Genomic DNA, 11,199 nt, shown 5'->3' with positions numbered 1-11,199 from the left:
AAAGCTGCAATGAAATACCACCTCACATCCATTAAGCTGACTACTAAAATCAAAACAAATTAGAAAATAACAACAGTTGGTGAGGATGTGGAGAAATCAGAACCTTTGTGCACTGGAGGTGGGAATGTAAAATGATGCTGTTACTATGGAAAACAATATGGTGGTTCCTTTAAACATTAAACACAGTTATCATGTGACCCAACAATTCCACTTCTGTAATTGGTATATACCCCAAGGAAATGAAAGCAGGGACTTGAAGAGATATTTATCCATAGCAGCATTATTTGCAAACTAAGAGTCCACCGGATGAATAGATAAACAAACAAAATGTGGTCTATCTATGCAATGGAATATCACTCAGCCTTAAAAAGGAAATCTGGTCACATGCTACAACATGGATATTATACTAAGTGAAATATGGCAGTCACAAGAGGACAGATATTGTCAGATCTCACTTAAAGGAGGTCCCCACAGTAGTTTAATCCATAGAGACAGCAAGTAGAAAGGTGGGGGTCAGAGGCTGAGAGTGGGGGATGGGACAAGTTTCAGATTAGCGAAAGGAGTTCTAGTGGGGATGTACTTAATGTCATTGAAACTTGCACTCAATAATAGTTAAGATGGTTAATTTTATGCTATGTGCATTTTATCAAAATTTTAATAGAGTACCAAGGTTAATAGATCAGAAGATGTCAAATCCCAGCTGTGGTGGACAATGTCCAGACTCACCAGCCTCTGGCTTTGTTCCCCTTCCTGGGCTTCAGGGGAGTCTACTTTCCTGCACCCCTCAGCTGGGTGTGGTCACATGGGTTGTGAAGCTAAGTGACAAGTGACTCTTCTGGGCTCTGACAGCAAACCCTCCTGTGCAAAGATCTATCTCTTTCCACAATGGCCTCACATTGAAATCTATGTGACCTGGGGTGTTGGACCACCACATGGAGGTCAGCTGCTCTAAGGGTTACCCAGGCACAGAGCATAAACCATGTTGGGGAGAATATATTTTTTTTGGGGGGGGAGAATACATTTTTATGTGCTGTGTTAAACTGCTGAGATGTTGGGGATTTTTGTCACTGCAATATAACCTATCCCATTCTGACTGATGCACCAGCTTCACACTGCCACCAGAAATCTCGCAGCCTGGGGTCACTGGTCAGGATGCACAAGTAGTCCCCTCCCTTTTCCACTGTATATCCCACCGACTCTGCGGGCACTTAACTTTTGGGGTGGTGTATTAGTACACTAGGGCTGCTGTAACACAGGACTACAAAACATGTGGCTTGAATGACAGAGTTACTGTCTCTTTGTTCTGAAGCCTGGGAGCCCAGGATCAAGGTGTTGCAGGTGGGTTACTTCTGAGGTTCTCAAGGGAGAAACTGTTCCAGGTCTTTCCCTTTGTCTCATAGATGGCTCTCTTCTCTCTGTACTTCATACTGTTTTCCCTTTAGATCTGTTTCCAAGTTTCCCCTCTTTTTTTTTTTTTTTTTTTTTAGAGGCATGTTTTATTTATTTATTTGTTTGTTTGTTTTGTTTATACATGCACTGGGTACAGTCAGAAGCGCGGGAGGGTGAGAGAATTCACCAGAGCCAGAGCGGGGAGCAGAGCAGGCAGAAGGACCGAAGTACACTGCTGAGGGGAGCAGTGGGCGGCGGGAGAGGTCTGTGGGCCATGTGGGACCCTCCTCCGGTGGCCGGGGAGCAGCCGAGGATCGAACCGGCGCCGCAGAGGCTGCAGGCAGCTTCGCAACCCAGCACTCAACCGCTGCGCCACCGGGGAGGCCCCAAGTTTCCCCTCTTTTTAAGGACACCAGCCATATTGGATTTTGCTCCCTGCCTCCACTCCAGTCTGACCTCATCTTCACTAATCACATCTGCAACAATCTTATTTCCAAATAAGGTCACATTATAAGGTACTGGGAGTTAGAACCTGAACATATGAATGGGGTGGGGGTATTCAACCCTCAATAGATAGCCTCCCAGAGGAGGGTCCAAGGGAATTGGGCCAGGTGAGCAGGGCTGGTAAGGGGAGTGTGGGGAGAACACAGACATTTCCACAGGGCTTTCTTGCAGGGGAAGCTCTAGAAGGTTCTTAAGAGATGCTTTGTGTGGGCTTCCCTGGTGGCGCAGGCGGTTGAGTGCAGCGCTGTGAAGCTGTCCTCAGCCTCTGCAGTGCTGGCTCAATCCCCGCCAGCCTCAGAGCAACCCACGTCGCGAGCAGACCTCTCCTGCCGTGTCTGCTGCTCCCCTCAGCAGTGTATTTCGTCAGTCTGCCTGTTCTGTTCCCCGCTCTGTCTCTGGTGAATCCTCTCACCCTCCCACACATCTGGCCTGTACCCTTGTTCTTGTATAAATAAAATAAATCTTTAAAAGAAAAAAAGAGATGCTTTGTGGTCACAAGTGTTCAAGAGCATGTGTGCATGTGGGATGGGGGGCTGCTCCTACTTATTTCCCGGGGGGCAGACCAAGATGTGCAGAGAAGGTAGAGGGGTGCAGGAAGGGGGGCCTTTCAGGATTGATCTTTGGAGGTTTGTTTTTGCCTTTATGCTGACTCTGGAAATGGATTGACATGGGGGTGGGGTGAGAGAGGCAGAAAGGAGAGGGAAGCTTTCAAAGCTGTAGCCATGGGAAATGTTTTTATTTTCTGCTTGAAAGAAAATGCCAAGTGGGATAAAAAAAAAAAAAATAAGGGAGGGAGGTGAAGAGACAGTCACACACACACACACACACACACACACATCCATCCTGGGAGCCTGTGGGTGTGGGACACCTGGGGAGACCTGGGAAGAGGGTGGGTATGCAGTCCCGACCTGCAGAGGCCACCGTGGGCCACAGAGCACCAGCGGGGAGCACAAAAGGTTGAGAACCGGGCAGAAAATTATCTGGCTTGTTTACTGCAGTCCAGATTGTGTGACCTTAGGAAGCTCATCCCACTTTTCTGGGGTGTAGGGACCCTTTTGACAAGTATATATATGACAGAGACACATGCATAGGACAGAACCTTTGTGTAAGTAGCAGAAAGTGCAGTTACAGGAACAGAGATTGGGTCTGTGTGTCAGAAAAGAAGGTCCAGAGAGATGGGGCATCCCAGGCCAGAATCCACCTGTGGTTCCTGAGCCAGCACTTCCAGAAGAGTCCCCCATCAGCCTGGAATGAGGAATGCAGCCAGGCTCCCCTGTACCAGTACCGGTCCCAGGCCAAAAGGACTCTCACTGACCTCTGATGCCTCCCCCCGCTGTCCCCAAGCTAGGGTCAGAGTGCTGCCCCAGTAGAGGGCAGGGGACTGATGGGGGAGGGTGGCACGGTATGCCAGTGTAGTCGGGGCATTTGCCTTCTCCAAGCCGGTCTAGGTAAGGCTGGGGGCCATAGGGGGGTTCTGGGGCTCTGCTGAGTTCTTGCTGCCCCTGCCACTTCTCCTTTCTGCACCTTCGCTTTCTCACCTCTTAAACGGGCATGGCTCTACCAAAATGAGGTTGTCAAAGCCGCAGGAATGGGCGGGGAGGGAGCTGGTTTGCATCAAAAGGAATTTTCAGAGTGAAAAAAGAAAATAGGAAGAGGGGGTGGGACAGCAAGATTTGTAGGGGCCACGTGGGTCAGGGCAGTGGGAAGGGAAGGAGGCCCCTCAAGGGGCCAGGTGGTGGAGGAATTTGCTCCAGAACTCTCAGCATGCACAGGCTTGCCAGGGAGGAGTTCAGGGGCCCAAACAAAGGTGGGAGCCAGCAGGGGCGGAGAAGCAAACTGCCAGAGACCAGGCAGCTCCCTCCTGGGGCACCGAAGCCCTACCTAGGCGAAGCGCCCCTCCCCCAACAGACATGCCCCTCCCCAAACACACGTGCTGCCAAGCCCTCCATTAGTCACCCTGGCACAGACATACATAAATCCCATTAGTCACACCCGCAAACTCGCTTGCAGAACACACCCAGGCACACCCAGACAAAGGAGGACCCCAAAGAGGCCTTGTTTGTCCCTCCAATCTTTCTCCAGTGCCTAGAACAGTGCCCGGCACCCAGGGCACTGTAGGAACTAATGGGTAGCCTTCGCCAAATAACCACAACCCTCCCCCAACCTACCCATCCCCTCTGGAACACAAGTGCCACAATAAAGGTCCAAGTATGTCCTTGGCTGTTCTATCTACGGCCTCTCTTTGGAGGAGGGCACGGCTGGCTGGCATTGTGTCCCCCTCCTTGTGCCTGCCCTCCGACAGATCTAGTAGGAGAACCATTCCCCAAGGTCAGCAGAGCTCTTCAACAGGCGCCCCCGAGCTGATTTATTGGCGGTTTATTTGGAGAAACGCTATCGCTCTTAGTTTGGGGGGAGGGAGGTGTGTGACGCTGGCGGTGGACTTTAACCTTGGGCTGAAACCGCAGCGCTTTGTTTTCGGAGGCGCTTCCTGGGGCACCGTGGAGGGGCTGGGGCCTGAAGGGGGAGGCACGGTAGGAATGTGGCTCAGCCACTTCTCCATTCCCAGGCTGAGCTGTCTGTGCCAGATCGAGTGTTCAAATTCCCCTGGGCCCACCTGAAGCCCCCTCCCCCCCCCCAACCCCCCAAACATGCTTCCTGAAATTCTAGGAAGGAGCCGAAAATCTCTGGGTGAGAGCATCTAAGAACAAGGTTTCCAAATTGTCTGCCTCTTGCATCTGCCCTGGCCCAATCTTGGTGGTGTCGTTTGCACAGTGAGGTTCTAGGGAGGACGTGAATGACTCTCTTCTGTGGTTTTCCTAGGGACAGCCCCGATTTGCTCGAATTTGCCTGCAAAAAACCTTTCGGTGGGCGAAGGGTCTGGCCCGCTGTCAGGGGAGCACCAGAGGGAAAGCCTGTTCCTGGCCCCTCTGGCAAGAAGACAATACTGGTGGCATTACATGTTATTACTGCAGATGCACCCTCTCTGGGTCTGCCCCCGGGCTCTCCGTGAGTATTCCGGTGGAAAGACCGCTGCTCCCACCAGGCTGCCACCAGCACCCAACCAACTACTTTCTAATACTTGGGCTATTTGCCCCCAAAGTGGCTGCCGATGAGGGTGAGTTGGGACTGGGCAGAGGAAACCCTACATTATCCGCAGCATGGAAGGAGACAGGGGCTGGCGGGAGGTGGAGAATCAGATGAGCTGCTGCCTCTGGGTGCGGCGCCTGCAAACGCTCAGCTTGGTCTTGGCTGTGCAAAATCAAAAGCCCTTCTCCTCACATTGTGCCCCCACAGGAGGCTCGGAGCACAGAGGCAGCGTGGATTAAGAAAGGATCCATGGAGAAGTGTGGCAGGCTCAATTCTGAAAAGCCTCGCAGACCCTGGAGCTGCCCTGCACACCCCTGCCTCTTGAGGCTTCCTAAAAAGAAGTGCCCGACCCGACCCGGGCCCTACTCCAGGTGGTGATCCCGAGCCTTGGGCCACCTCGGGCCAGGTGGGTGCAGAGATGGCTGGCCTGGCACCGACAGGGCGAGGCCACTCACTCTGGCTGCCAGCGCGTTCTGGAGGACCCGAGCTGTGCTCTGTAGAGCAGCGTGAGCGAAACGGCCTGGACGCCAGGCTGGTCAGCCCTGAGCACAAATGGGCAGGAGAAAGGCGGGAGGAAGGGGAGATGGACGCGGCGCGGCGCTCTCCCAGCCCGGCAGTGGGGTGGAAGACCTGACCCGGGCCGGGGGGACGAGGCCAGGGTCAGAGGCGGAGCGGTAGGGGCCAGGATCCGCGGAGGCTGGGCTGGCGCTCCAGTCCCGGCTTTGCCTGCCGGTCGCCGCGGTACCCCAGACCCTCTTGCCGGGGCCGGGGCCACCCTCAGCTGGGCCGGCCCCAGCTCGGCTCGGCGCCGCATTGTGGCGGGTCAGGCAGCAGCACGGGGATGCCGGCCGCGGCTTTCCCCGCGCGCCCTCTCCGGGTTTTAGCGGTGCCCGGGCTGGGCGATCGGTGGTTGGACCCGGGTCTTCAGGAAACTGGTTTTTAAGAAAGTCGGCCAGGGGCCTCCCCGGCAGTCGGCGGCAGGCGGCTCGGTGAGCCTTAACCGAGAGGCCGGCGCAGCGCAGGACCTCGAGTCCCCGCGGCAGAGGCGCGGGTGTCGGGGGAGGCGGTTCCGGCGGCCTCTCTCCAGAGGGTTTTCCCCGCAGGGGCCGCAGAGCGCCCGGGCTGCCAGGACGCCGGGGCCCCGGGCGCGGGGGCCGGCCTCGAGCTCGCCGACGGCGGCGAGGGGGGGGGTTGAGCCCGCAGCGCGAGAGCGTGGCCTGGGGGTCCCGCCTCGAGACGGGCCTTTCCTCTGGCTTTAACACGGGCGTCATTTTGTCCGCGTCGGCCGCACCTGGAGCGGGCGCCGCTGGCCTAGTAACACACAGAAGGCGGCGGCTCCGGCGGCCCGGCTGGGCGGGTTCTCCGGGAGCGGAGGTTTGGGATTTCAGTGTCCCCACTCCAGCCGTTTTTCCGCCCAGTCAGTACAAAACACACCTCCCTCTCCCCCAGCGCCACACACACACACACACACACACTCTCTCTCTCTCTCTCTCACACACACACACGCTCTGCGTCAACACACTTTTTTGGGCCACAGATCCCGCTGGGTAAACAAGTATGTGGGGGAAGGAGACGGAAGATGGCGCCGGACCCGGGCGGACAGCGCGGGGGTCAGCCGCTCGGCGCGGGGCGCCCGGGCCTGTTTTTCGCGCTTAAGCGTGGCCCCCCAGAGCGCGGCGGGCGTTTCCTCGCACCCAGAGGCACCGTGAGGGAGGCCCCAGGCGTAGGGTAGGGTCTCCGAAGGCCCCGGGGCTGCGCCCACCGCTCGGTTGGGGATGCATCCCCCGCCCCAAGATGGCTCCCGGGCGCCGTTTGCCCAGAGACTGCGGGGGCGCCGGGGCGCGGGGCCCGGAAGGGGCAAAGCGCAGCGCGCACAGGCGGCCGGCCCGGCGGGCGGCTGCAGCCCGCGCCCCCGCGAATGTGGCGGCCCCGGAGAACCATGTGCGCCGCCGGCCCGGCACACTCCGCGCCGAGAGCTGCGGAGCCGGGAGCCGCTGCCGCCGGGGTGGGGGCCGGCGGCGGCAGGGCCGCGGGGCGCGGGTGTGAGTGTGGCGGGGGGCGGCGGAGGGGCTGGGGCCCCGGCGAGGGCCCGGGGAGGGGCCCTCGGAGCCCGGAGCCGCGGCCTTCAGGAAGTGCAGGTTCGGCTGGCTGCGCCGAGGAGCCGCGCACTTGGAAAATGCAAACGCCATTGGCAAATTCAGGGCAAACAGGCAGAATTTTTATTAGCAACTAAATGATTTATAGCACACATACCCCGCCGTCACAATTACGGCGTCTTGGAGCATCCAGAGGTGAAAACATTAAACATTTATAAAAATAGGCTTTTGTTTTTTTCCACTCTGCAAGCCTTTTGTATTCCCCAGCCCAACTTTCTCAAGATACATTTTTTTTTTTTCCTTGAGCTATATTAAAAACATTCCAGATTCAGGGCGGGGATAATGGTGTGGGGGACAAGGGTCTGGGCTCCGAATACTGTAGAGCAACCAGGGGGGTGGGGAAGGAAGCTACGGGGATTTAGGATTGGGAGGGTTTACTGGGAACCGACAAAGGCCTCTGGATAAGAGCAGAGGACGCTCGGCGCCCACCCGAGCGGTGCCCCCACGCACGGCCCCTTCTCCTGCCTTGGCTAACAGCAGCGCCGAGCAGCTCAACAGCGTTTATTTTATTTCTGCAGTCACCGCCCGCCCCCCCAATTCCCCTTCCCCCTTCCCCCAGGCGCACACACACAATACCTCCTTTCTCTAACCCCCCTCTCCGTCCTTGCTCCTGGCCGTCCCGGGGCTGCACCGGGAGCCTCCCGCTGCCCGGGCCACCACGGAGACCAGTGCGCCCTGCTCCAACCGCGGCCACAGCCGCTCCTTCCCCTCGGCTCGGGCTATTTTCGTTCCTTTCTCTCCGTCTTACTCCTCCCTCCTCCCCCCGCGGAGCTCCAGCTTCCAAAGGAGGGCAGCCTAGAAACCAGCGCACTGGGCTCCAGGAAGGGCAACTTGAAACTGCCCTCAAGAGGCTGAACTTTTTTCCCTTAAATTTATACTGGAATTAAATTAGACACCCCCAGTTCGCTCTCCAAGCCTACTCCTTTTTTTTTTTTTCTAAAAGTGGAGGAAAAAATAGGACGAATGGACGCTTAAGTAGCTCATGCGACCTCCCTCAAAAAGTTGCCTTAAAAATGGATTAAAAAAATAAAATAGAACGAGAAATGCGAAAACGCTGAGTCCGCAGCGCAGGGCCAAAGTGTGGGCTTCTCTTGTTTTAATTAAAATCCAATCAACGCAGTGGCTCTCCGAGGTAGGATCGGCACGGATTTCGGTCTCTCCAAGCTTCCTTTGGAGGGTACGTAATGCCGAGCCCGGCCCCAGATCCTGCGGGGCTGCGGAGAGGGGGTGCGCCCTGCCGCCCTCCCCCATGTCCGACCGAGGCCCCTCCAAGTGCGCCCGCACTCCAGCCGCGGACAGCAACTAGCGGCTCAACCCAAAAAGGATTTTGCTGAAAGCGCAAAATAAAAGTACAAAGTCTGGGGGATTGGGGCTCCCCTCCCCCTCCGGCTGCCGCGGCCAGCCAAGCACTTTTTGGGCTTGGCTGCTGCTTCCTCTGAGCTCAACAGATTTTTTTTTTTTTTTTCCTGGTCTCGCCCTCCCTGGAGGGGGCGCGGCGGATGGAAGGCGAGAGCGGCCCCCAGCCAAGAGGTTTTTAATATTACACTTTAATAGGTTTCAGAAGGCCCCGTGGAGAAATGCTAATAGGCTGAAATGTCAGAATCGAGAGGGAGTCAGTTCGCGCTCAGCCGATCTAATCCTTTTTTCTGCTCTGATTTTTTTTTTGCGGGGGGAGAAAAGGGGGGTGGGGAGCGCCCACGCAAAGCTTAGCACTGGGGAGGGGCGCGCGGAGCAAGGCTCCACAGCCCCGGGGCCGAGCGGGGGGCGCGCTCCGGTCCGCGTTTCTATAGGAACCCCTTTTAGAAGATTAGAGACTCACCCGCTGCCCGCCGCTGCGGTCTCTCCAAAATATTAATCAGTAACCATCTGACACCGCGTTTCAGGGAGGGACGCGCAGGCCGGGGCTAGGAAAGCGGTCCTCGCGCCTGCCCATCCCACCCGACCGCGCGGCTGGGGGAGAGTGAATGAATCGCTGCTTTGTTTTAAAGAGGGTGGGGGGGGGAGGGAAAAAGCAGCCCTTGTCTGTTCTAGCGTCTCCACCGCGCGTTCTCCAAGGCGCGCCCCAGGGGAGGTGGGGGGGCCCGGGCGCGGGGCGCAGCTCGCCGGGCCTCAGGCCCTTCCAGACTCGCTCGGCTTGTCACCTCCTCCTGCGAGCAGGAAGCTGACAGGCGGCCCATTAAACCGCGCCTTGCAAAGCCCTGGATTGCGGCGACAACCATCTTCCTCTATTTTGATCACTCAGCCCAGACGCTGGGGGGGGGGGGGTTAGGAAAAGGGAGGAGGAGGAGGAGGGGGGGGGGGAATCCGAGCCGGTGGAGGGGGAGGGCTGCCTAGAAACGGCCCTGAAAAATTCTCACCACCAGTTTTGATCATTCAGCCCCGCCGAGGGGAGCCTGGAAACTGCCGGAGCCCCTCGGTCAGTAATTGGTTTTATAGGAATGGCGGAGGGCCAAGGTGTTTACATGCGCGTGATTGGCGGCGCGCGCGGCCAATGGGCGGCGGCCGGGGGCCGGCCGCGGGGGAGGCGGGCGCCCGGGAACAATGCGTGTTTCTTCGCCGGCGAGTGCGCCCCTCCCCCCCGCCTCCCCCACCCCCCCTCGGCGCATTTTTTTTTTTTTTTTTTTTTTTTTAGAATCAGCGAGAGGAACTTGAAAGGGGGGTTGTGTAATGTACCTTTTCCAATCCCGGGCTGTATATGGAGATTTGGGATTCTTTAAACCGGCGCTACCTGGATTTTATTAAAAAGCGGGGCGCGCGGCGGGAGGAAAGCTGGCTTTTCCGGGGGCCGCGGGAGCCCTGCCGCGGGAGGGCGGAGGAGTTGGCGCGCGGCGCGCTCATCCCGGGGAGCGGTTTTCTACCAAAAAAAGGAAAGGCGGGCAAAAAGTGTGAGGCTGCTGGCGAAGAGGAGCCGCGGCCGCGGGATGGCGGGCAGCGCGGGCGCGTAGCCGCGCGGGGAGCCGGGGCCGCCGCCCGAGGAGCCGCCGCCGCCCGGAGCCGCCGCGCCAGGTACGCCCCGCGCGCTCGCCGCCCGCCCGCCCGCCCGGGGCGCGGGTCTCAAACTTCTCGCGCCGGCCCTCCGGCCCGCCTCCCCCTTCGGGGTGCGGCGGGGGACCCCCGCCGCTCCCCGGCCCCCGAGACGCCGTCCCCGGCCGGGGCCAGCGAGGTGGGGGGCGCCTGGGGAGGGGCGGGGGCGGGTCGCGGAGCCCGGGGCGCTCACCTGAACCCCCAGCCCGGCGGCCCCCCGCCGGCTCGGCCGAGGGGCGTCGGTTCCCAGCTCGGGGCTCGGGAGGCGGCGGGGGAGCCGCGGACGCCGAGACGTTTTCGATTATAGGCTGTTTTTAATTAAAAGCCGGAATTCAGCCATTTTAACTGCATTTAAGAAGGGGAGAAAGTCGGGATCGCGCGGCGGAGCCCGCGGGCGGCCGCGCCAGCTTTTCCCCCGGAGTGGGGGTACCCCGGGGTCGGGGCGGGGGGGCTGCAGCCTGACTGCCCCAGCCCGGGGCGCCGGGGCCGGCCCCGAAGCGCCGATCTGGATGAAGAATCTATACAAAGGACATTTTAAAGAAAAAAAAAATCACGGAAAGCTCCTCAGACACGTATCCTCGGATGCGATCTTAGATTTTTCCAAAGTGAACGCGGAGCTGGTAACCAGAGCCCGGGGGGAGCGCGCGAGGGCGGGCGGGAGGGGTGTTTGTAACCAAAACCCGCTTAAAATAAGCACCCTCGGCAGAGTTGGGGAGGGAGCCGGGGAGGCGGGGGACGGGGCGGCTCGGGGGGTCCGCGGGGCCGGGCGCGGATCGCCGCGTGCAGGGCGGGCGCCCGGGCGCTGCCGGCTCCGGGTTGCTCGGCGGCTCCGGGCGCGCCGGGGCCTCCCCGAACGAGGAATCCGCGCTGCCGCGGCCAGACGGGGAGCGAGGGGAAGGGCTGGCTCCGAGAGCCTCTCCGGCCCCCCGGGAATCGGTAAACGACACCTCTTTAAAACAAACAGCTCTAAACTGGAACTGCGGGGGGATTTGCCCAGCGTTGGGGGACGCGCCCCGCGGTCGGTCCGCGCTGTGAAGAT

The sequence above is a fragment of the Talpa europaea genome (genome assembly GCF_964194135.1).
Source record: "Talpa europaea genome assembly, chromosome: 12".
Classification (NCBI taxonomy): Eukaryota; Metazoa; Chordata; class Mammalia; order Eulipotyphla; family Talpidae; genus Talpa; species Talpa europaea.
The sequence above is the reverse complement of the archived record's forward strand: the minus strand, read 5'-3'. Positions refer to the sequence as shown.